This window comes from Cebus imitator, unplaced genomic scaffold (genome assembly GCF_001604975.1).
Source record: "Cebus imitator isolate Cc_AM_T3 unplaced genomic scaffold, Cebus_imitator-1.0 Scaffold74, whole genome shotgun sequence".
Taxonomy (NCBI): Eukaryota; Metazoa; Chordata; class Mammalia; order Primates; family Cebidae; genus Cebus; species Cebus imitator.
The window spans coordinates 5536757-5563402 of record NW_016107389.1 but is presented as its reverse complement, the minus strand read 5'-3'; the positions used below and the strand labels follow the sequence as shown (position 1 = coordinate 5563402).

Here is a 26646-nt window from a genome sequence, read left to right as displayed (position 1 = left end):
TTAGCGAAGTGCTGCTTATCCTAACACATTTTGAGAATAAAATACATTGCTATGTGTTCTTACCTTCTGGGGCCAAGGTCAGAGTTCCAGATTAATCAATTTAAAGCTACTGTGTTGTGTTTGGAAATTCTGCCAAAGTTCAGGGGTAGGTGGCTTCCACGTGGCTGCCTAAGATTCCCCGTGACAGCGCAGCAAGGGGTTATGCACGCTCAGGAAAGTGGCTTTTCAAATTGCAGGCTAAGCCCAAAGAAGACGAAAAGAGCCCTGCTATGCAGAGAGCCCCCGGAGGGTCCAAATTTCTGTTAGGTTCAGTGAAATTGGCGATGCTTGTGGTCAAAATGTGGTGGGTCAACGTTTCTACAGCTGAAAGGGGCAGAAAACCCTTCACCCCATGTTAAAAGGAGCTGACGGAGAAGCAAAGATGCCCTTGCCAAGTGCCCCACTGAAGGGTGACCCCAGAGTAGACACACCTCTTCCCCTCTGTGTTCATTCATGTTCCAGCCGTGTAGAGGACTGAGGAGTAAGACCACTCAGCAAAATCAGGTAGGGAAAAGGTTACCGTCGATGGCTGTCGTGATATTTTTGGGCCTCTAGTTTTTTTTTTTTAGCTTTCTTCATTTGTTCAACATTTACGTATTTTGGCATGCCTACTACGTGCCAGGCACTGTTCTAGGCATGTGGGATGTACAAGTCCTTCTGTGCCGGTGGAGGTGGGAGGAGTTGGAGAATGGATAATAGGCATAATAAAGAAGAGTTTTATGTAGACTGGTGGACTGTAATGAGAACCACAGGAAAAGCAGGGTTAAGCAGGTTGGGGAGAAGTTAGGGATTTTAAGCAGTGTGGATAGAGTGAATTGCATTGGGAAGTTAAACTTTGAGCCAAGGTTTGAAGGAAGTGAGGGGGTTGCCCCTGTGGACGTCCAGAGGAGGAGAGTTTCGGGCAGTCAGTGCAAAGGCCCTGAGGTAGGAGTATGCCTGGTGTGCTCCAGGAATGGTGAGGAGGCCAATGAATGGGGAGACATTATAAGGACTTTGACTTTTATACGATAACACATGGGGAGCCACTCTGAGCAGAAGGGTGATATGATTTGTGTTAGAGTTTTAAAAGATCACTTTGGTTTGCAAGTGAGTCGGGGTGCAAGTGGAGAGATCTGTTACAGTGACCCAGTGAGAGGTGATGGTGGCTTGGCCCAGCAGGGAAATAGGGCAACTGGCGAGTATTGGATGGGTGCTGGATATATTTTGAACGTAGAGCCAACAGGATTTTCGGACTGCTGAGATATGTGATGTGGGAGAAAGAGAAGAGTTGAGGATGACTTCAAGGTTTTTGTCTTGAGCAAGTAGATGAATGGGGTTGCTGTCAGCTGAGAAGGGAAAGCTGTGAGTGAGCAGGTTTGGTGGGGGAAGATTAGAGATTCCGCCTTGGCCAGGTGGGGTCGTGAGATGGCTTTTAGTTATCCAAGTGGCGATGTTCAGTGGGCAAAATGAGATAACATGGTAATTACTGCCTGGACAAGCCTATTAAAAGGGCCCTCTGAAGTGATCAGCAGACTTGGACGGGCTTGACCCAGCCCAAAGCCTGTGTTCTGTCCTGTGGCTGCACCTTCCTCCCAAGCCCTGCAGCTTCCACGCCACCCTGTCAGATAAACAATTGCTTTTTTTTTTTTTTGTTAAGACTGAGTCTTACTCTGTTGCCAAGGCTGGAGTGCAGTAACGTGATCTCAGCTCACTGCAACCTCCGCCTCCCAGGTTCAAGTGATTGTCACGCCTCAGCCTTCCTGGTAGCTGGGACTATAGTCATGTGTCAGCATGCCAGCTAATTTTTGTATTTTAAGTAGAGATGGGGTTTCATCATGTTGGCCAGGCTGGTCTCTAACTCCTGACCTTGTGATCCACCTGCTTCGACCTCCCAAAGTGGTGGGATTACAGGCGTGAGCCACCATGCCTGACAGATACACAATTTCTGAGCAAGGGCTTCTGCCCTGAATACTGGCTGGCTCCTGCACAGTTAAGCAGGATCTGAAAGTTCCACCTTTTTTCCTATAAAGCTGGTACGTAAAACCAGCTGGCTACCCACCGTGGGCTCCTCTGCCCTGGGCACACCCTCATCTCTTCTCCTCTGGGTACTGCCAGTAACCACCCCCACTCCCCATTTTATTCTGGCCATGAACTCATCAAAAGACCCAAAAGAATCTAAGTGCCTCTGAAATACCAACCCTGTGCCCCCACCCACCCTCCAAATTTCTGCAGAGTATACTTTCTTACTGCTTTCTACATAGGAAGAGGACTTCAACATTGGTTCTAGCACCTGTAATTCCACTACTTGCACCACCCAAAATTCCTCTACCATCATTCCATGCCAACTCAAATTCTATGAGGCTCTCCTGGAAAATGACAAGGAGGAGTGGATCTCTGTCCCATTTCAGGCTTTCAGGGATGGGGTCTGCTTTCACCTCTACCCAAGCTCTTCAGGCCTGCCCCATCACCGGGTCCCACCTTCCAGTGGTGGTTTTAACGCACAAGTTCTGTTGTGTATTCGTGAAGCTGACCAGGGAGGCTACTGGGAGGGAAGAGGGGAGGACTTCATAGAGTATGAGGTTTTTTTGAACTGGGGGGTCCTCAGCCTGCCACTTGCTATGTGTAATATTACATAACCTTGAGGAGTTCCATCTCCTCACCTATATAATGGAGACAGCATGTACCTGAGATAATATTTTGAGATATCAGCTTCTTTTTTTTTTTTTTTTTTTTTTATTGAGTTTTTTTTTTTTTTTTTTTTTTTTTTTTAATTGAGATGGAGTTTCGCTCTTGTTACCCAGGCTGGAGTGCAATGGCATGACCTTGGCTCACTGCAACCTCCACCTCCTGGGTTCAAGCAATTCTGCCTCAGCCTCATGAGCAGCTGGGACTACAGGCGCATGCCACCATACCCAGCTAATTTTTGTATTTTTTAGTAAAGACGGGGTTTCACCATGTTGACCAGAATGGTTTCGATCTCTTGACCTTGTGATCCATCCGCCTTGGCCTCCCAAAGTGCTGGGATTATAGGCATGAGCCACCGCGCCCGGCCCTCAACTTCTTATTTTTCTTCCAAACTGTCTCCCTTGTTCTTCCTTACACTTAAGGGGGGCAAAGTAGAGCGAAGACTACAAATCTGTTGTCTTCCAAAAATAAAGGACCTTAGGGCAAGTGAATTTTATTTTATATTTTATCTTTTATTTTATTTATTTTTGGAGACAGGGTCTTCCTGTGTTGCCCTGGCTATTCATACACTCCTGGGCTTAAGTGATCATCTTGCCTTGGCTTCCCAAAGTGTGGGCAGGTGAATTCTAACCAGCTAAGAAAAGCAAAAGGCTGAAATACCTTAAAGGGATATGAAGGGGGAAGAAACCCCTCACCTTCCCATCACTAGAAAGACAATATCTTGGGCTTTGCAGGTGATGTGGAAGGGGGAGGTTTGTCTGTGGGTGTGAGAGCAGAGGGGACAGTCCCTTGCTTCCCAGAAATCCTGCTGGAAGAACCCAGAGAGGAAATGGCTGTGCTGGCCGATGGGCAAAAGATATACATGGCTTGATGCAGAGAGGGAGAGCGGTGAGCCTCTGGGGCCAGCAGGTCGTGTTGATGGGAGGATGGGCCCCTCAGTGGCCACCAGTGTGGACTGGTGACAGAGGACTGGGTCACACTGCCCTGACCCCATGCCTGGCTGTTGTGTTGGTCCAGAACTATGGCAGAGCTACTGAGGTTGGAGATGGAAATCCAGAAGGCCTGAAAATAGGGATTTGGAGTCAGTAATTTAGACAGGTTACAGAGATTAAAGAAATTGATTGCACATCAGAATCTGTGGACTGAAATTAATACCTCAACAAACAGAGGTAAGCTATGCATATTAGAAATTTGGTTGTAAGGTCCAGCCAAGTGCCTGGTTCATAGCAGAGGGTCAATAAATTGTAATGACCTGTTTTGTGGGATGTATACCTAGTGGTCAGAGTCCATGCTTTGAGGCTGGGACAGTGACTCACACCTGTAATCCTGATGCTTTGGGAGGCGGAGGCAGAGGCAGGAGGAGCACTTGAGGCCAGGAGTTTGAGACTAGCCTGGGTACCATAGCAAGACCCCATCTATACAAAAATAAAAACAAAAAATTAGCCTATGTGGTGGCACACACCTGGAGTCCCAGGTACTTGGAAGGCTGAGGCAGGGGGATTGCTTGGGCCCAGGAGGTAGAGGCCAATGAGCTATGATCATACCACTGCACTCCAGCCTGGGTGACAGAGTGAGACCCTAGCTGTAAAAGAAAAAAATTAGTGTACATCTTTGGGAATCAAACAGATATAGGCTCAAATTCCTGGTCTATCCCTTGTACTTACTAGCTCAGTGACCTTGGATAAGACATTGTGACTGAGCTTTAGTTTTCTTAATCTGCTTAACGGGACTAGTAACACCTCCCTAGTCTGATTAAGAGAGGCAATGCATGTGAAGCCATCAGCAATCCTAGACCACAGGAAATGATAGCTACTGTTATTATTTTTTATGTTCAGATTTACTGAGGGGATCAGGAGGGTATCCAGGAGGTAGATAACAATAAGAACACAGTGATATATTTGTAGCGAGAAATGTCAGGGGCAGGAAAACACAAGGGCCTGGATCGGTGGCTCCAAAATCCAATTGAGCTTCAAAGAATCAACTGGGGAGGTCAGACAAAGGACAAGTAATGGGCCTATCCAAGCAATACTGAGCAATGGAATCAAAACTAGGGTCAAGGCCTGAAGAGCCTTCATTCTGAACAAGTTTCCATGTGATTCTTGGTCACACAAAGTTTGAGAACCATTGCTTCAGAATGGTGCTGGAGTCATCTATTGGGATGCAAGAAGAAAGTAATATAGGCCTTTCAGATTTTTCTTTGTATTACCTTAGACAATTCATATTTGTTCTTGTATAATGTTTATAGTATATATAAGAACTATATAATTTACACATGGCACTATGGAATATACTAGTGCACTATATTATTTATAAACAAGTAACTATATATTGGAGAGAGTGCTCAAATTAAAAAAAATACTGATAAAGATGCATTATGAAAGGGTGAAACCTCTGCCTTAGAGGGAAGAATGGCTCATAGGGCTTCAAGACCTGACTGTCACGTGCTTGACTCCAGCCATGGATCTGAACAGTCAATAGACGCATTCCTAGAATCTTTGGTCATTTCCACGCCCAAGGAAGCCCAGCAGTTTCTTGAGGCCTCTTCATTTCCTGTATGCTGAAGAGGAGGAGCATCGTAGAGGCTGGAGCCTCCCATGAAGCGATCAGTACAGTGCGTGTTAGCAGAGCTGTGTGGCTTCTTCCTGTGCAATTCTTTTTTTTTTTTTTTTTTTTTCATTGCTAATTCAATTTACTTCATGTATCCTGAATATTTTAAATTTTGTTTTGATTTTGTTTTTTATTTTTTTTTTTGAGATAGAGTCTCTGTCAGCCAGGCTGAAGTGCAATGGCACGATCTTGGCTCATTTCAACCTCCGCCTCTCAGGTTCAAGTGATTCTCATGGCTCAGCCCCCCGAATAGCTGGGATTATAGGCATGTGCCACCACACCAGACTATTTTGTTTTTCTTTTTGAAACAGAGTCTCCTCTGTTGCCCAGGTTGGAATGCAGTGGCGCATTCTTCACTCACTGCAACCTCCGCTTCCCGGGTTCCAGAGTTCTCCTGCCTCAGCCTCCCGAGATCATAGCATCTACCACCACACCTGGCTAATTTTTGTATTTTTAGTGGAGACAGGGTTTCACCTTATTGGCCAGGCCAGTCTTAAACTCCTGACCTCAGGTGATCTGCCTGCCTTGGCCTCTCAAAGTGTTGGTATTACAGGCATGAGCCACTATGCCTGGCCTATTTTTTTGTATTTTTAGTAGAGATGGGGTTTCACCATGTTGACCAGGCTGCTCTCAAACTCCTGACCTTAAGTGGTCTGCCTGCCTTGGCCTCCCAAAGTGCTGGGATTACAGGCGTGAGCCACCATGCCCAGCCTCTTCCTTTGCAATCCTTTAAAGATGTTTCTGTTTTGGGTGATACTGCATTCTGGTCTGCAGGCCTCCGTCTAAAGTAATAATGGTTTTTTAATTAGATTTTTAAACATTGCCCAGTTCTTGCTCTCTTTTAATTTGCAGAACTTCTTGAAGAAATAAAGATTTCAAGAGACTGGCATTTCATGATCTGAGAATGACCTTTTTCTTTAGTGTCATGGTGATAAGAAAGTTAATTAGGAGAGAAGAAACAGATATTTTACAAGCATAAAGCAAGCAAATCCCAAGAGGAAGAGGCCAGGGGACCAAGGTGAAGTTCACTGATGACAGAAACAGAGTTTTATACCCAGAATCAGGCTTTCTTGTTTTCATCTTCAGGAACTGGGATGTCTTACCTGAGAAAGGCAGGCTTTTGTTGGTGTCTAATACAATAATAATTGAAGCAATAAAATTTGGATCGACACTGTTATTTTCCTAATTTTGCAGTTGAGATTTAAGAGAGGCCGGTCGTGGTGGCTCATGCCTGTAATCCCAGCACTTTGGGAGGCTGAGATGGGTGGTCATGAGGGCAAGAGATCAAGACCATCCTGGCCAACATGGTGAAACCCCGTCTCTACTAAAAATACAAAAATTAGCCGAGCATGGTCATGCATGCCTGTAGTCCCAGCTACTCGGGAGGCTGAGGCAGGAGAATCACTTGAACGCGGAAGGCAGAAGCTACGGTAAGCAGAGATTGTGCCACTGCACTCCAGTCTGGCGACAGAGCAAGACTCTGTCTCAAAAGAAAAAAAAAAAGAAAAGAGAAAAAGAGATTTAAGAGGTTAAGAATGGGAACCAAATTGTATCTCACCAGTAAAAGGAAGAGAGAGGAGGAGAAGTCAGGGGATCTGAGGCCAGGTTCTGTTCTCTTAACAACCACAAATCTGTCCAGGTGCAGTGGCTCGTGTCTGTAATCCCAGCAATTTGGGAGGCCAAGGTGGGTGGATCACATGAGGTCAGGAGTTTGAGACCAGCCTGGCCAATGTGGTGAAACCCCGTCTCTACTAAAAATACAAAAAATAGCTGAGTGTGGTAGTGTACACCTGTAATCCCAGCTACTCAGAATGCTGAGGCAGAAAAATTGCTTGAACCGGGGAGTCGGAAGTTGCAGTGAGCCGAGATTGTGCCAAGGCACTCCTCCTTGGGCAACAGAATGGGACTCTGTCTCAAAAAAAAAAAAAAAAAAAAATGAAGTGAGATTTAAAAAAAGCCCCACAAATCCTTAATCCCCGTATATCTGACTTTCCCTAAGACTGAATCAGGCTTCTCTGCACATCAGCCTATTTTACTTCCAAGATGAAATTTATGAATTTCCTTGGAGCATGTTATAGGAAAATGACTGTCCTCTTTTACTCCTGCTTGGGGCCGGGCTGTCATCAGGAGAATGACCAGGTTTTTATTGGGTCACTGACTGATCTGTGTGGACATTCTTGCACCATGTGGGAATATGGCAAAACAAATAGGTAAACCTGATTAATTTGAGTTGGCCTGCAACATGTCCTCATTTGGAAGGTGGCTGGACTGGAGTTTAATCTTTTCCTTATCTGTGTTAGAAAAAAGAAGATGTAGTAAACAAATGAAGGGTGAAATCAAGATTGCAGATGACATTTTAGACAATTTGGAAGAATGAGGTGTTTCAGGCATTTCAAATAGGTATTTATTCACCCAAGATGATCACGCCTGGTGACTAGGGGGTATCTTTGCATCGGCTCTGTCTGCAGCCAGTTCTGTGACCTTGGGCACATTCTCTAACTTGTCTCTGCCTCTGTGTGTTCCCCTGTCAAATGGGATTATGAAGGTTAAATTGTTATCACATGAAAATGCTTATAACAACTCTCTGCATAATCAAGCCTCATTTGATTTTCTTAACAAATGAGGTAGGAATTATTTTCCCTATTTTACAGGTGAGAAAAGTGAGGCTCAGGGATTCCTTATGCAAGGTCACATATCTAATTGATACTAATTGGATGTAAGGACCCTAGGTCCCTGGAAACTCTAATATTCTGATTCCCAAAGTCTCAAGTTACGGAGCTAGGGAGCAAAGAGTCAAGATCTCTTTTCTTCTTATTTTTATGTTTCCTGGTATGTGTTGGCCCACAAACTCTCCTTATCAGGATTTCAGCTGTCAGATTGTAGAACAATTGGGAAAATGATCAATAACAACAGCAGCACCCTAAAACCACAGCAGTCTTTTTTATGACTAGATAATGCGGAACCGATAATGCATTTTATGATCTTAGACGTTCCAGTAGAATGAAAAACCTGTTTTCTCTCTTTGTATTATGCTTAGAAGCAAAAGGAAATAAAGATTTAAGTTGGCTTTGAACACCAGGTAGATAGTGAATATGGTTGGCTTCATAAAGTTTGCCCAGGGTTTTCCCCTTTGTGGGGAAGAAGGGGAGTAGAGACTAGAATTCATGACGTGTCTACTCTGTGCCTGCTTCCTCCAGCTGCTGGGGTGCTGGTCAGGCTTGGTGAGGGGTGATCATGCTGGCTTATCAGGGAGACTCCCCCTAAGCCATGAACCGGACTGCTTGCTTGCAGCAAGCAAGGGCACAGTTTGGAGAGGGGGGATCAGCACATTGGCTCTCTCTCTGGATCCCAGTGCTTCCAATCATGGGGTGTCCAGGGACACAGTCCTCACCCTGGGTGTCAGGCAGGGCTTGGCACTGGTCGGATCACAATGGCCCCAGCCTCCCTGCAGCAGGATGCCACATCCTCATCTCACAAAGGCTGTCTGACTTTAGCCCATGGAATCCATAGCTGCAGGAAACCAGGAACTAATTCCCATTCATTCTCTTCATTCCCAATGATGCGATTCAAGTTCTGAGCAGCCGCCAATGAGTCATCATTTTGCCAAAGACAGGGAATCTTGCTGACGTGGTTCATCACTGATTCCTAGGCAGGCCTAAAAGTCAGGAGTTAACAATTCAGGAGCCGACACCCAAAGTGCTTGTACAGTGCCAGAATCTCCATGTGATCTCAGTCACACTTCAGGAAGAATCCTATGATGTAGGCATGATTTTTCCCTTTAAATAGAGGGGAAACTGAGGCTCAAGGAGGTTACTGAATTGTCCAAATCCATACTGTAGTAAATGGTGGAATGGGACTTGAATGATGCTTGTTTGACTTCGAAGTCCATACAACAAAAAGTAGTTTTGCCAAGTATAGCGGGGATTGCTGTGAGATCTTTGTGTATCAAATGCTTACAAAGATGGAGTTGTGTCATGCTCTTGCTCTGTGTGTAAAGACATATATCATGTGTATTTCATATATGTATATGTATGAAAGGGAGTTTATTAAGGAGTATTGACTCACAGTCACAAAGCAAAGTCTGCAAGTTGAGGAGCAAGGAAGCCAGTGGTGGGTCAGTCCGAGTTCCCAAACCTCAGAAGTAGGGAAGCCGAGAGTGCAGCCTTCAGTCTGTGGACACAGGCCCAGGAGCTCCAGACAGACCACTGGTACAAGTCCATGAGTCCAAAAGCTGAAAAACTTGGAGTTTGATGTTCAACAGCAGGAAGCATCCAGCCCGGGAGAAAGACGAAGGCCAGAAGACTCAGCCAGTCTCCACCTTCCACATTCTTCCGCCTGCTTTATTCTAGCCAAACTGGCAGCTGATTAGATGGTGCCCACTCAGATTGAGGGTGGGTCTGTCTCTCCCAGTCCACTGACTCAAATGTTACTAATATCTCGACATCCTCACAGACACACCCAGGAACAATACTTTGTAACCTTCAATCCAATCAAGTTGACACTCAGTGTTAGCCATCACATCATTTTTATTATTATTATTAAATGTTCGCAGGCTTTTTCTCAGCTATTTAATGGAGATAGCTCTGACATAACCTATGAGATACAGCAGAAGATAGAAATAATGGAGACATTATAGTGGGACAGAATCAGTAGTTTATATCCCAATTTCTTTTCCTCAACAAACAGTAAAGAAGACCAGCCAGGAAGAGGGGACCAGGGCCTTTGGCTATGATGCTTTGTCCTGAACAGAGAAGAATGTTTGAAAGGAAGTTGACAGGATAAGGCTTGCTACCCAAGACCTGACTTAGAGCATCCTCAGTTACTCAGTTACACCTGAAGCCATTTATTTGAGTGAGATCATGCCTGGCGTCCTTCAGAAAGTAACAAGCAAGATGCTTTTGATAGGCTTTCATAATTCTGTTAAGAGATAATTTTTTTAAAAGAAGGTAAAATCATGACTGTCACCTACAAAAATGGATACATGTTAATATTTTACTTAACTAATTAATGAGGAAACTGGTAAGGGTGTTACCAGTTCAAAGAAGCAGCCTCAAAACCACACAAATTTATATGAGTAAAGAAATGTTGCAAGGAACATACAACTGGCAAACGGACGCAAAACTAGCTTTTTCTACAGTGTGGAAGCGAACTGGTGGACCTTTTACAGGATAGGACAGAATTTGCATTTTGCATTGCTATTATTTATCTACAATTTACAGAGTTGTAAAATGCTTCAGGGGCAATGAAAGCTAGAATCAGATAAGCCAGGGAAGCTGTGCTGTGTGTAGACAATGCAACCTTTTCCATGGAAATACAACATGTCCCCTATATTTAGTATTGTTACAAAATGATAAAGGAAGTATTTAGCTACAGAATTCTGAAAGCAGGGTGAGGTTCTTTCTGGAGGAAAAACTGCCTCTGGCGGCATCTTTGCCTCCTGAGTGAAGACTCTGTGATTGCCGAGAACCAAATTTCCAAGCTTGGTTTCTCCCTGTTTTGTCTCATTAAGGAGGCAGATTATTTAATAGCTGGCACCTCAATTTCCTTATTTTAAAATAGGGATAATACAGTTATTTACCTCGCGGGCTTGGGGAAAGATTAAATGAAAAAAACAGTTGTGCATACCGTAGTACCCAACACAATAGGTATCAGCTTTTAGTGTTTTTATTTATCACTGCAGTTTTTCGGCATGCTTTTTATATCTGCCATCCCTCACCTGCTCCTTCCCTTTCTTGTTTCCTGTCCATTTAACTGAAGTAGTAAAGAATAGGAGACTTATTTACAATGTTTTAAAGAAAGTATAGAGTCTTTGCTTCCTGTTCTTGATTTTAAAATTAACTGCCTAAATTGTTATGTGTTCCTTTCTATTTAAAAAAGAAAGGAAGCTGGGTGTGGTGGATCATGGCTGAGCCCAGGAGTTTGAGACCTGCCTGGGCAGCATAGTGAGCTCCTGTTTCCATAAAATATTTTTTAAAAAATTAGCTAGTGTGGTGGCGCACAGCTGTAATCCCAGTTACTTAGGAGGCTGAGGCAGGAGGATGGCTTGTGTCCAGGAGGTCAGACTGCGGTAAGCTATGATCATGCCACTGCACTCTAGCCTGGGCAACAGAATGAGACCCTGTCTCTGTCTAAAAAACCAACAACAACAAGAAAGTAAAGAAATAAAGAGAAGAAAGAAACAAAAGAAAGAAAAGAAAAATAGAAAGCACCTTTACCCCCAATATTTGCTAACCCTGAATTTAAACAAGTGATTCATTTTCTCAGGTTATACAGTTAATCGCCAGAGAAAACAGATTGAGAGAGTGGGAAAGGCCCTCCCTGGGGCCTTCCCAGCACAGCTGGGGAGAGGAGGCCAAGGCCAGGAGGTGGCACATTGGAGCCAGGTCGTCCAGAGCTCCTTGGTGAGCCTCTCTCCCATCTGCCTTCTCAGCCCCCAGGGGCCATGTCCATGAGCTGGAGAGCCTGTGAGCAGCAGGTGAACAGCACGTGCGCAGCACCAGGGGACACTCCACTCAGCCCTGCCCAGAGGAGTTGGTACAAACCTGCCTTTGAAAAGTTTGTTTTTCACTTTTAGGTCTGTTGGAGGGGGAATTCTTCAACCTCAGAGAGGAATTCCTGGCTGTCTAGGGTCAGGGTGCCTGATGGATTGACCCTATCACTGTGATTTCAATTCTGGCACCCCAAGAAACTTCCAGATGATTCGGATGAAGCCCCCAGGATCTCCCCCTTTGCTTAGCAGCCTGCATTCTTTGAGGAAAAAGAAGGCATTTGTGCAAGGGTTGGGGAAGAAGTTTTGCCTCTGGGCAAAGTTAAGGGATAGGAGGACAAAGCTATCTCTGCATTTACGTTTCCTTTACATGTGTGAAGCCTGGATTGACATGCGGAGAGAGCCATCTTCACTCCGCAGTTCCATCCCTATCACCAAATCTGTCAGGCTCTGTGGAGACTCCTAGAGAGCAAAACATACTTTCCACACATTAGAAAATAGCATGATTAGATCTCAAGCATCCGCCAGGAATAGAATACAGGCAGAGACACACAGGGCTCCCTGCCTCCAGGACTATTTCTTTTTGTTATCATACCATCTCTAAAGCAAAATTACTTGTTTTAGCTCTTGATAGAAACGTAACTTCCCTTGTCCATTTTCAACAGGCAATGCATACACAGGGAAGGAAATGGCAGGCTGTTCATATGTAGCAAGATCCATACTTGGCCAAACCTGGGACCACAAAGATGGACATCCTGATACCAAAACCTGACAGAGACACAGCAAAAAAAAGAAAATTTCAGGCCAGTATCCCTCATGAACATTGATGCAAAAATTCTCAATGAAATGGTAGCAAACTGAATCCAGCAGCACGTTAAAAAAATATCTATTACAATCAAGTCAACTTCATCTCTCAGATGCAAGGCTGGTTCAACATACACAAATCAATAAACATAATCCATCACATAAATAGAACCAATGACAAAACCACATGATTATCTCAATTGATGCAGAAAAGGCCTTTGATAAAATTCAATACCCCTTCATGCTAAAAACTCTCAATATACAAGGTATTGATGGAACATATCTCAAAATAATATGAGCTTTTTATGACAAACCCAGAGCCAATATCATACTGAATGGGCAAAAGGTAGAAGCATTCCCTTTGAAAACCGGCGCAAGACAAGGATGCCCTCTCTCACCACTCATATTCAACATAATAATGGAATTTCTGGCCAGGGTAATTGGGCAAGATAAAGAAATAAAGGGTATTCAAATAGGTAGAGAAGAAATCAAATAGTCCTTGTTTGCAGATGACATGATTGCATACTTAGAATACCCCATTGTCTCAGCCCAAAATCTCGTTAAGCTGATAAGAAACTTCAACAAAGTCTCAGGATATAAAATCAATGTGCAAAAATCACAGGCATTTTTATATACTAGTAATAGACAAACAGCCAAATCATGAGTGAACTCTCATTCACAATTGCTACGAAGAGAGTAAAATACCTGGGAATACAACTTACAAGGGATGTGAACTTCACAAGGAGAACTACAAACCACTTCACAGAGAACTACACACCACTTCAAGCAGAACTCAAGGAAATAAAATAGAACACAAACAAATGCAAAAACATTCCGTGCTCATGGATAGGAAGAATCATTATCGTGAAATGGCCATACTGCCATAGTAATTTATAGATTCAATGCTAATCCCCATCAAGCTACCATTGACTTTCTTCACAGAATTAGGAAAAAACTACTTTAAATTTCATATGGAGCCAAAAAAGAGCCCATCAAGACAAGCCTAAGCAAAAAGAACAAAGCGGGAGATATCATACTACCTGATTTCAAACTATACTACAAGGCTACAGTAACCAAAACAGCATGGTACTGGTACCAAAATGGAGATATAGACAAGTGGAACAGAACAGAGGCCTCAGAATTAATGTCACACATCTACAACCATCTGATCTTTGACAAACTTGACAAAAACAAGCAATGGGGAAAGGATTCCCTGTTTAATAAATGGTATTGGGAAAACTGACTAGCCATATGCAGAAAACTGAAACTAGACCCCTTCCTTATACCTTACAAAAATTAACTTGAGATCGATTAAAGATTTAAATGTAATACCAAAAACCATAAAAACCCCAGAAGAAAGCTTAGGCAGTACCATTCAGAACATAGGTATGGGCAAAGATTTCATGATTAAAACACCAAAAGCGGCCAGGCGCGGTGGCTCAAGCCTGTAATCCCAGCACTTTGGGAGACCGAGACGGGTGGATCACGAGGTCGAGAGATCGAGACCATCCTGGTCAACATGGTGAAACCCCGTCTCTACTAAAAATACAAAAAATTAGCTGGGCATGGTGGCACGTGCCTGTAATCCCAGCTACTCAGGAGGCTGAGGCAGGAGAATTGCCTGAACCCAGGAGACGGAGGTTGCGGTGAGCCGAGATCGCACCATTGCACTCCAGCCTGGGTAACAAGAGTGAGACTCCGTCTCAAAAAAAAAAAAAAACAAAAAAAACCACCAAAAGCAATGGCAACAAAAGCCAAAATACACAAATGGGATCTAATTAAACTAAAGAGCTTCTGCACAGCAAAAGGAACTATCATCAGAGTGAACAGGCAACCTACAGGATGGGAGAAAATTTTGCAATCTATCCACCTGACCAAGGGCTAATATCCAGAATCTACAAGGAACTTCAACAAATTTACAAAAGAAAACCAAACAATCCCATCAAAAAGTGGGCAGAGGATATGAAAAGACACTTCTCAAAAGACGACATTTATGTGGCCAACAAACATATGACAAAAAGCTCATCATCACTGGTCATTAGAGAAATGCAAATCAAAACTGCGATAAGATACCATCTCACACCAGTAAGAATGGTGATCATTAAAAAGTCAGGAAACAACAGGTGCTGGAGACTCTGTGGAGAAATAGGAACACTTCTGTGGGAGTCTAAATTAGTTCAACCATGTTGAAAGACAGTGTGGTGATTCTTCGAGGATCTAGAACCAGAAATCCCATTTGACCCAGCAATTCCATTCCTGGGGTATATACCCAAAGGCACATGAACACGTATGTTTATTGCAGCACTGTTCACAATAGCAAAGATTTGGAACCAACCCAAGTGCCCATCAATGATAGACTGGATAAAGAAAATGTGACACATATACACAATGGAATACTATGTAGCCATCAAAAATGACGAGTTCATGTCTGTTGCAGTTACATGGATGAAGCTGGAAACCATCATTCTCAACAAACTAACACAGGAACAGAAAATCAACTACTGCATGTTGTCACTCATACATGAGAGCTGAACAGTGAGAACACATGGACACAGGGAGGGGAACATCACACACTGGGGCCTGTTGGCAGGTGGGGGACTAGGAAAGGGATAGCTTTAGGTGAAATAAATAATGTATGATGGGTTGATGGGTACAGCGTTGTGTACACCTATGCTCTGCACATGTATCTCAGAACCATTGTTAAAAAAAAAAAGCCTACAGCACTCTGGCTGGGCACAGTGGCTCACACCTATAATCTTAGCACTTTGGGAGGCTGAGGCAGGAGGATTGCTTGAGCCCATGTGTTCAAAACCAGCTGGGGCAATACAGCAAGACCCAGTCTCAATTAGTAAAATTATATTTAAAAAAATACAAAAATAAGCTGGGTTTGGTGATGTGTGCCTATAATCTCAGCTACTCAGGAGATTGAGGCAGGAAAATCACTTGAACCTGGTAGACAGAGGTTCCATTGAGCTGAGATGGCCACTATACTCCAGCCCCAGCAACAGAGCAAGACTCTGTTTCAGGGGGAAAAAAAAAAAAAAAAGAAGAGATGGTAAATTTCCAAACATACTTAAGCAATGGAAGGACCCATGTGAAGCAGAAGCCCTAGGCTGGGATGAGTGGATGAATACGTTGGTGGAGCCAAGAGATCTTGAGACTTGGGACCCAAGAAGTTCTGCTTTCTAGCCTCAGATGAGGGTGTACCTTCTTGTCCCAGATTCCCAGGGTGACCACCAACAGAGGGACCGCGCTGGCTCCTGGCAGGGCAGGGCAGGGCAGGGCTCTCTGAGATACCCACCTTCACTGGTTTTAGGCTTCAGCTCTAATGTGAGTGGGCTGTCTCACAATAATTCCTTCAGGTTTTGGAGATGGTGGTCAGGGTCACCTGGGTTCTGGTGGCCTGCAGGTGAGCTGAGGGCTACTGCAATTAGGCAACTCCTGGGGACCTCCCTGGTGAGCCTTGGCGAATGTAGCCTGGATGTTTTGTTATTGCATAGGGGTTAATATTATGACGAAGCTCACCTTAGGCCTCTCTCTGATTGTCTTTGCTGGTCTCTCTTTCCTTCATTGTCCTCTCTGACTGAGGTCAGAGTCCTTGAATGGCCCTCAAGTTACCCCTACCCTATTCCTAGGGAAACCTCTGCTGTGGCTGCCTTTCTCCCTGGAGCCCATGCCCAGAGAGGCTGCAGCTCCCGTCACCTGCAAAACTGGGTGAGATCCTCCACACACTCACTGCCTGTGGGTGGAAAAGAGAAGGTGTCAAGGAACTGAGCCCTGGGTGTTCGAACATGTAGAAGTCAAGGAGATGAGGAGGGACCTTTCTGCTTTAGCCAAGTTATTTCTTAAGAATTAATTCTCAGTAGTAACATTTCTGCTAAAAGGACATGAGCAATATGGTTGTAAATGAATGTGTGGATAAATTTCTGAGAGCTCCACCATCAGTGGATATTAGCATTTGACATTTTTTTCTTGTTGGTCCTTTAGAATATGTAAACTGGCATTTCCAGACTGCTTCCATTTCCATTTCTTTGATTTCTGGTGAGAATTAACTTTTCCTCATTATGTTTATCTACTAATTTTATGTCCCTTATGGGAATCATCCTGTCTTTGACCCATTTATCTTTTGGAATCTTGACATTTATTTTACAAATTTTAATTAGTTATTTATGATGGCTCTTAATTCTTTGTAATGTTTAATAGAAATGTTTTCCTTCTTAAAAAACCTTTAGTAATGCTAATTTTTATAGTGTAATCATTTCAGTTACTTCAAAGCTGAGAAAGTTAAAATTCCCCCAGAGAGCTGATAAACTCTCTTTTCAATTGCAAGTTCTTTCATAATTAGATTTTGTTTAAATCCTTAATCAACGAAAGCTATTTTGTTGCATGTTTTATTTTTAATTCTTTTCTATTATAAAATCAATAAACATTATTGTAAAATGGGAAAATCAGGAAAAACAAAAAGAAAAACATAACTGCAATTTCACATTTGGAGAACCACTGTTGGCATTTTGATGTGGATATCCCCAAATCATTTTTCTATGTATACATTTATTTAAAAAAATACAACTGTAAACACACTGTACAAATTTTTTAAATACCTTTGTATTAACAACACATTAATGGCATATTCCAGGGGCATTAAATATTCTTTTAAAACATTACTTAAGGCCGGGCGCAGTGGCTCAAGCCTGTAATCCCAGCACTTTGGGAGGCCGAGGCGGGTGGATCACGAGGTCAAGAGATCGAGACCATCCTGGTCAACATGGTGAAACCCCGTCTCTACTAAAAATACAAAAAATTAGCTGGGCATGGTGGCACATGCCTGTAATCCCAGCTACTCAGGAGGCTGAGGCAGGAGAATTGCCTGAACCCAGGAGACGGAGGTTGCGGTGAGCCGAGATCGCGCCATTGCACTCCAGCCTGGGTAACATGAGTGAAACTCCGTCTCGAAAAAAAAAAAAACCAAAAAAAAAAAATTACTTAAAATAGCTACAGAGTACTGTTAGACTCTATAGATTACCATAATTGGCTTAATTCCCTATTGTTTTTTCATTACCTTTATTTGAGATATCACTACTATGAACAATGCTACTATAAACATATGCATAAATCTTGTTCCGCATGTATGATTATTTTCTTTGTATAAATTTTTTTGACTATTAAAAAAAAATTTGAGATTCTGAGGGTACATGTGCAGATTTGTCACATGGGTATATTGTGTGATGCTGAGGTGCCAAGACCCAGGTGGTGCTGAAAGAATTAAGAAACAGACACAGAGATAGAAAGCAGCAGGTGGGTTCAGAGAGTGAGGCACCAGGGGTCTCCCAGCGTTTCCAGCTGAGAGCCCAGAGCAGACTGTGACCTATGTATTTATTGTTTACTTTCCAGTGACAAGTTTTTCTAGCGGATGCTCTGTGTTCTTTCATTGGTTAAAGGTAAACTAACCAGGCAGCTAGTGTGTGTTTACTACAGGTTAAAGACAAACTAGAAAGCGCTCTTTACGAGGGAACAAAGGAAAGGGTCACATATCCTGTGTTCAAAGAACTAATTCATCTGGTGTGAGGCGTATTTATATTAGTTACTGTTTTATAATGCTTTGAGCAGTTTTCTGCTTTGGGGGGCAGTTTTCCATTTTGGGGGGCTGACTAGGGCTTCCTTGCCACCACTCTTGATATGATTTCTCTCACACGTTGGAATTTGCTCTCAATACTGAGGTTTGAGCTTCTAATGGTTCCATTGCCCAATTAGTGAATACTGTACCCAGTAGATTTTTTTTCAACCTTTGTCCCCCACCCTTTTTTGCACCTTTTGGAATGCCACTGTCTACTATTTCCATCTCTATGTCCACGTGTATTCATTTTTTAGCTTCCACTTGTAAGTGAGAACATGCGGTATTTGGTTATCTGTTTTTGTGTTAGTTTGCTTAGTATAATGACCTTCAGCTGCAGCCATGTTGTTGTAAAGGACATGATTTTGTTCTTTTTTATGTCTGTGTAGTATTCCTTAAAAAATAATACTACACATCATATATGTATCACATTTTCTTTTGTATAAATTTCTTTTTTTTTTTGAGACAGAGTCTTGCTCCATTGCCAGGCGCCAGGCTGGAGTGCAGTGGCGCAATCTTGGCTCACTGCAACCTCCGCCTCCTGGGTTCAAGCAATTCTCCTGCCCCAGCCTCCTGAGTAGCTGGGATTACAGGTGCATGCCACCATGCCCAGCTAATTTTTGTATTTTTAGTAGAGACCGGGTTTCACCATGTTGGCCAGGATGGTCTTGATCTCCTGACCTTGTGATCCTCCCGCCTCGGCCTCCCAAAGTTGTATAAATTTCTTAAAGTTGAATTTCTAAGGCAAATGTCTTCTATCTAGGTATCAATGTATTTTGCTTTTACATATATACTGCTACATTAAGTAAATTTCTATCATTTTAATTTCTCATTGACAGTGGATGTACTCCTGTTCTATCCTCCACCCTTATTAACATTAGTATTATAACATTTTTGTAATTTTACGCTAAATTGATAAGCCAAAATGGTATGTGCATTTTTTAATCTTTCTTTAAAACTAGTGGGTTGAAGTTGAATTTACCACCACTTCGATTTTTATTGCCTTTTTTCTTTCTTTATGAATAATCTGTTGATGATTTTTATGCATTTTATGTACTTTATATGTTTTTATAATTTTGGTATATTTTTAAAATGGGGTGCTCATTTAAGACATTATAATGATTTCAAACACACACATAGGTATAATGCATAGTTTTGAATACCACCTGCTTCCCAGCTCCATCAAATTCTAACATTTTTACCATGTTTGCTTCCTATTTTTGCTAAAAAGTAGAGTGCTATACCTGTATACCTGTGTATCTCTTCTCAAGCCTGATCTTATTTTTCCTGTCTCAGAGGCAATGCCACCCTGAGTTTCATGTCTGTCATTCTCACGTCTGTTTGTAATGTTTGCAGCACATGTATGTAGCTATGAAATCTATATGATACGTCCTCAGTATCTGTGGGGGATTGGTTCCAGGGCCATCTGCCGATGCTCAAGTTCCTGATACAAAATGGTGTAGTGTTTGCATATAACCTACGCACGTTCTCCAATATGCTGTAAATCACCTCTAGATTACTTATAAAACCTAATACAATGCCTACACATTGCTTCATTTGCCTGGTTTTAACACGGTACTCAGGATATGGCAAATTCAAGTTTTGCCTTTCGGAACTTTGTGTTATTTTTCCCCCAAATATTTTTTATCCTTGGTTGGTTGAATCTACGGATGTGGAGTCCACGGATATGGAAGGATGACTGCACCATTATTTTGTATGTTTTCAAATTTTATACTCTACGCATCAATCTACAACTTGTTTTGTCACTCAGCAGTGTATTTTCAAGATTTATCTCTGTTGATAGAGCAGCTATAAATGGTCCCATTGTATAAATGTATCAGAATTTTTTCATTGGGTTGATGGATACTCGTGTTGTTTAGTTTTTTCATTTTACTGTTACCATATTGCAGTAGACATTGCATCATCCACAAGTGAAAGCTTCTGGAATTTACTGCTATACTGGGTTATAAGATATATGTCCTGTCAGAGTTAGTAAGATGCTGACAATTTATTCTTCAAAATGGTTACCCCTGTGAACATGTTGTTGGAAAAATGTGTGTTCCTTCAGTTTTTCCACATCATCACCAACACTTGATAGTGTCAGATTATGTAATTTTCACCAGTTTTATGGATGTAAAATGGTATCTCACTGTTTTAATTTTAAACTCTCTGATTACTGGTGAGGTTGAACATTTTCTTAAGTGTGTGACTGTTGATTCAAATTTCTGTTGCTGAAAATAGCTTATTCATATCTTTTGCCCATATTTCTATTAGTTCATTGCAAATATCCTCCCAGTTTGCATTTTGTCTTTCATATCACCTGTGATGTCTTTTGTTTCATAAAGTTTTACATTTTTGGGTAACGAGATTTACTGTCTTTTCCTTCAGGAATATCCTTAGTGTCTTCATTTCTTCAATTTTACTTTTTAGTCTTACAGCCTACCAAATAGTAATTCTTTCACAAAAGATATTCTGTGATTCATTATAATCTTCTGGCATTGGTAGAATTTACCTTATTTAGTCACTACATGCTATTGTTTTAATTTATAGCTGCATTTTATAAGTTCAGTCCAAAATGATTTTTCTGCCTATGCTCACTGAATGTTCCTTGGATCGATAAAATGTATCGATCAATAAAATTTAGCAAATAGTATGCACAAGCCACTCCTGCCTTTCAGATCCTTAGTAGATGTTGCTAATTGCTTGCATTATTTTCTTCATTCATGTATTCATATATTCACTTATTCAACAGCTGTTTTGGGAAAATCTGCTAATGTCCTTGAGCCTGGTTCTAATCATTTCCAGCCAGTTTTATTGGAATTGGCACTTGTGCACATTTGCCATCCTAAGACTGTGTCTTTAGGTGTGTGTGCGCCTGTGTGGTACTTTTCACAGGTTTGTGGTTGGGGATAATACTCACCTCTTAGAATGAATTGGGTATCAGATCTTGTTTTTCTGTGATTTGGAACTGATTATATAATATGAAAAAATCTGTTTCTTAAGTATGTAGTAACATTGTTCAGTCAATTTGTTGAGGTCATAGCATTTCTTGTGGTGGATGAGATAAATAACAATTTTTCCTTTGCCTTCATCATTATTTTCATGTCTACATCTTCTCCTGCTGGTTTGGTATTTTGTGTTATCCATTTGGCTAAGCATTTCAAATTGATTATCATAAGTTGTGCATTGCAATCATTTGTATTTTAAAATTATCAGTCTTGTTTTTAATTTTGCTGATTTATACCTTTCTTTTGTTTATTATATCTCCAAGGGGTTGATCTATCTTATAATCTTTTTACAGAATGAGCATCTAAATTTATTTTTTATTTCCACTGATTTCCTCTTTTCTCATTTATTTCTGTCCTTATTCTTTATTATTATCTCTGTTTTCCTTTACATTGACTGTCTTCATAAGATTTTAAGTTAAATGCTAATTTCATATTTCTAAAATAAAAGCATGTGGATTTATGCCTTAATCTCTGGGCCCCGATTCATACAAAGCCCGCTCACTTTTGATATATGGTATTTTCAATTTTATAAACATCTCAAAAGTTATTACCATGTTCTTAATTTTCTACATCAGCGGTCTCTAACCTTTTTGGCACCAGGGACCAGTATCATGGGAGACGAGTTTTCCGTGAATGTCGGTGGCTGGGCCATGGATTCAGGATGATTTGAGCATATTACACTTACTGTGCACTTTATTTCTATTATTATTACATTGTAATATATATTGAAATAATTATGTAACCATAATCTACTCACCATAATGCAGAAACAATGGGAACCCTGAGGTTGTTTTCCTGCAACTAGATGGTCGCCTTTGGGAGTGTTGGGAGACAGTGACAGATCTTCAGGCATTAGATTTTCATAAGGGCCGTGCAGTCTAGATCCTTCACATGCATAGGTCACAATAGGGTTTGTAGTCCTATGAGAATCTAATGCTGCCACTAATCTGACAGGAGGTGGTGTTTAGGCAGTAATGTGAGTGATGGGGCGTGGCTGCAAATACAGATGAAGCTCCCCTGCTCACCTCCTGCTGCATGGCCGGGTTCCTAACAGGCCACAGACTGCTACCAGCGGTTGGAGACCCCTGTTTTACTTGACCTTGTAGTTTAGGAAAGGTTTTGTTGTTGTTAGACGTTGATACCCATTAATTTTTTGCTGCTGTAAATTTTTATTAATATTTTAATATAATTTTAAACTTAGAGAAATGTTAAAAGGCTAGTATGAGCTCCTCTATGCCCTTTACCTAGGTACACCATTTGTTTATATTTTTCCCTAGTTGTTCTCACCCTGTCTTTATGTATATGTGAATGTTTTTCTTAACAATTTGAGAGTAAGTTGCGTATATATATATATACACATACCTAAATACTTCAATGTATATTTCCTGAGACAAATATTTTCTTTTATAAAATTCAAGAAATTTAATCAGGAAATTTCATATTGATACCATATGATTATCTAATCACATAGCCCACATTCAAATTGTCAGTTATACTGATATTGTGTTATATATATATATATATGTGTGTGTGTGTTTTACATACATGTGTGTGCATGTATATATGGAAAAAGAGAAATTGAGAGTATTGTAGAATTTACAATGACAGTCAAGCAACAGAGATGGCTGCATGCCTACAGCAACCACCATCTGTAGGCCACTGAAGTATAAATATTTATTTTCTTCTTGTACTCCATTTTTCAAAAGTTCGTGTTTATTTTCATATATACTATTTTTTATTCACATACTATATATTCATAGTAGAAAAAATAAAGCAATATAACAAAAATTGGCAGAAATATCAGTACATAGAGATACCCACTATTAGTATTTAGATGAATATTTTATGGACTTTTGCTTTCAATAAACAAAACTTCTAGACTTTTTTTCTAGTTAAATAAAATATAAGTACATTAAAAATGGAGTCTCATTGTATGGCTTATGGTTTTAGGTCTCTTTTAAGTCTCAGTTTATTTGACATACTTCATAGGTAGTCTTCATAACAGCTTTGCAAAGTAGAGCCACATTTTTAGATGAGGAATCCAAGGTTCAGAGAGGTTCAGTAAACTGCCCAGGTCACACTGAGGTAAGGAAGGGAGTTTAAAATCTAAACCCTGAACTGTTTGTGCAAAGGCTCTTGGTTAGATTATTATTTTGCCCAAGGCTTCTTTCATTGCTTTTACTTGTATTATTAACATTTAGTTTTATTGCATGTGGGGAGAAAATATGTATATTTTTTCCTCTTGATTCGATTTTTGGGGCCTTATTTGAGAGTTAGTATATATGTGCCAATGCCCACATAGGGAAAAAAATGTATAATCTATGTTGTATTGAGTTCAATATATGTCTGTTGGTTCTAACTGCTCAACTGTATAACACTCATAACCTCTGTTGTCTATTTTGTCACATCTTAAATGTCTTCTAAATTTTTGTCTATTTATTTGTCTTTATTTTTTAATATTGTCTATTTTCTTAGCCTTGAAGTGAATTAAACCCTCCCATTACAGTTGCTCATTTTTTATTCTATTTCTTTTTGCATTTCTAACTTTGGTAATCTGTCTTCACAGTTGATTTTATATATATATTTTTTTAATCATAATCAGGAGCTTCTTTGTACCTTCCCTCTATGTTTTTGGCTCCAAAATCTCTTTTATATGCTATCAGCTTCACCAACTGGTTTCTTTTTGTTGTCTGAGTTTTCTCATTAAGCCTTTTTATTTTAGCATTTCTGCATTTTTTTTGGTTACAGGTTCCTATTTTTAAGCAATATACATATCGTTGGATCTTATGTTTTAATCTAATATGACAATTTGTCTTTTTAGAAATGAATGGCCTAAGTATATAAAGTTCTTCGAGGTGAAGGTAGTATAGTGATATGAGATAGGCTCCCAGATAATGGTTGTGTACTTTCTACAAGTCCCTTAAATACCCTGGGAGAAAGCTACTTACAGGTGTCTTCATCTGTAAAATTGTGTTAATAAGCATACCAACCTCACAGAGTTGCTTCGAAGATTAAATAAGGTCAAGAGCACTCAGAAATAGAAGCATATTAAAGCATATTAAACTGATTATTTGTAAAATGCAATTGTCAATATTTGCTATTGTAGATATTACGTCTGGAAATACCATTCAAAGCAAGTTCCTTGGCAATTATAAAGCAAGTTGGTTAAATGATGATCTATGCTCAAAATGGGGATAATCAGTTCTATACTTTTCTCCAACTGTATTTTAAATTTCTCTTTGAGATGATGGGAGTAACTTACAAGAAAAACTGCTGAGAAGCAGTGGTCCAAAGCCCCTCAGAAGCTCTCAGGTTTCAGTTCATGTTGTCCATCTCCATTTCTGGCTGCCCCTAGAGTTTCACAGCTTGACTTAAATTCACCCATGTCAGGAATCATTCGCTGTCTTGCTTTCCGTTTAGTTAATTAAGTGCTTAAGTTGTGCGAGTAAGTTATTTGCTCTCAGGATGGGTATGGAAGCTGCAGGCTTTGCTGTGCCTCGGCAGTTCTCATCAGGCGTGGAAAAACTGAAACTAAGAAAAACCAACCAAGCAATGATAGATTTTCTGCTTCCTGGATTGTGTGACTTGCTCATCCAATGAAAGGCAATGAGGGGAGGGGGTGACGGGGGCAACCAGAGATGAGGACTGATTCTCAGCTTGTGGTTCTCCCCAGCAGTCCTCCAGCCGCTGTATAGCTGGAACCTCTGCACCAGTGAAAGCTGCTAGGAATTCAAAGTGCGTTCACATTCACTTCTGCTCCTCAGGATCAGAGGCAGTGAGGAAAAGCTAAAAAAAAGTCTGAGGTTTAAACTGGAACCCATTTTTAACTTTTCAAATGTTCTTGGTATTTTAGGATCCAGAAAACCTTAAATCAGACAATGCTGTATTACCAAACTGAAGAATAAAGAGTCTATAATATCATAATCTGATATACCCCAGACTGACCTGATTTATTTTTAGTCGTATGAACTTCACATCTCTGATGGCTCCTATTTGATCGCTCAGAGGAAGTTATAGGTTCATTTCCTATCGCATACAATAGAGACATTTTAAAAAAAAACTCTTCTGATAATAGTCATCATCTGGTGTCTTGTTAAACAAATGTTTCCAAGTACCTCCCTGGAGATTCTGATTCAGTGGGTCTGGGATGGGGCCTCAGATTTGTGGTTTCTTTTCTTTTTTTTTTTTATTTGAGACAGCGTCACTCTGTCATCTATGCTGGAGTGCAGTGGTACAATCTCGGCTCACTGCAGCCTCCACCTCCTGGGTTCAAGTGATTCTCTTGCCTCAGCCTCCCACATAGCTGGGACTATAGGCACACACCACCATACCTGGCTAATTTTTGTATTTTTAGTAGAGATGGGGTTCCACCATGTTGGCCAAGCCGGTCTCAAACTTGTGACCTCAAGTGATCCACCTGCCTTGGCCTCCCAAAGTGCCAGGATTACAGGCATGAGCCACTCTGCCTGGCCAGATTTGTGTTGTTAACATTAGCTTGGGAAACAATGGAGTGCACTGAGGGGATAGATTCTGCTTTTAGAATCAGACAGCCCTGGGCTCAAGTCCTGGATCTTTTATTTACTAGTTATGTGATTTTGCACAAATTACTTAACCGTCCTCAACCTCATCTGCAAAACAACTGGAGATTAAAAACATGTATCTCAAAGTGTTGTCAAGAGGATTAAAATAACCCTAACACCCTTGATAGCAACCACTTTTCTCAGTATTGCTAAATCATTTCTACCCGGGTTAATTTGAAGATTATCTGTGAATTTATTTAGCACACAGCATAATGTTACTTATTTTCCCTGTTTATTTGCTATACATTTGTAAAGCTTTGGCTGTGTGCAGGACACAGGTATTTTTAGAACCCACTGGGCACCTCCCTGATACCTGCTCATACAGTCCATCTCAAGTTGTGTTTTTGTTTTTGTGTTTTGAGACGGAGTCTCACTCTATCACCCAGGCTAGTGTGCAGTAGTGCAATCTTGGCTCACTGCAAACTCCGTCTCCTAGGTTCAAACAATTCTCCTGCTTCAGGATCCCAGGTAGCCGGGACTACAGGCATGTGCCATAATGCCCAGCTTTTGTATTTTCGGCAAAGATGGGGTTTCATCGTGTTGGGCCAGGCTGGTCTTGAACTCCTGATCTCAAGTGATAAGCCCGCCTCAGCCTCCCAAAGTGCTGGGATTACAGGTGTGAGCCACCACACCCTGCCTGTCTCAGGTTTTTGAAGGTACTGCCTAACTTTCTTGTGTGAACAACTCTACCTGGCAGGCCCCTGGTTATTCACGGAGCTTATTGGATTAGGAAGGCCATGTCCTTATTCCTCCTTTGTACCAGAAATTCAATTTTTCTTTAATCATGTGTACTTTTTTTTCCAAAGGAAAATTTATGTAAAAGTATTCAATTTGATTTTACACAGA

The 26646-nt window shown here is 41.2% G+C and overlaps 1 protein-coding gene across 1 annotated transcript in view; it reads right to left on the bottom strand.

Annotated features, from left to right (window-relative positions):
- The window catches only part of LIPC (lipase C, hepatic type), a 183825-nt gene extending 158898 nt beyond the window's left edge, over window positions 1-24927 (bottom strand). The window contains exon 1 of the mRNA XM_037739739.1: window positions 24483-24927. The gene's annotated coding sequence lies outside the window, so the exon portion shown is untranslated. The remainder of the gene's footprint in view (window positions 1-24482) is intronic.
- Window positions 24928-26646: the final 1719 nt, after the last annotated feature.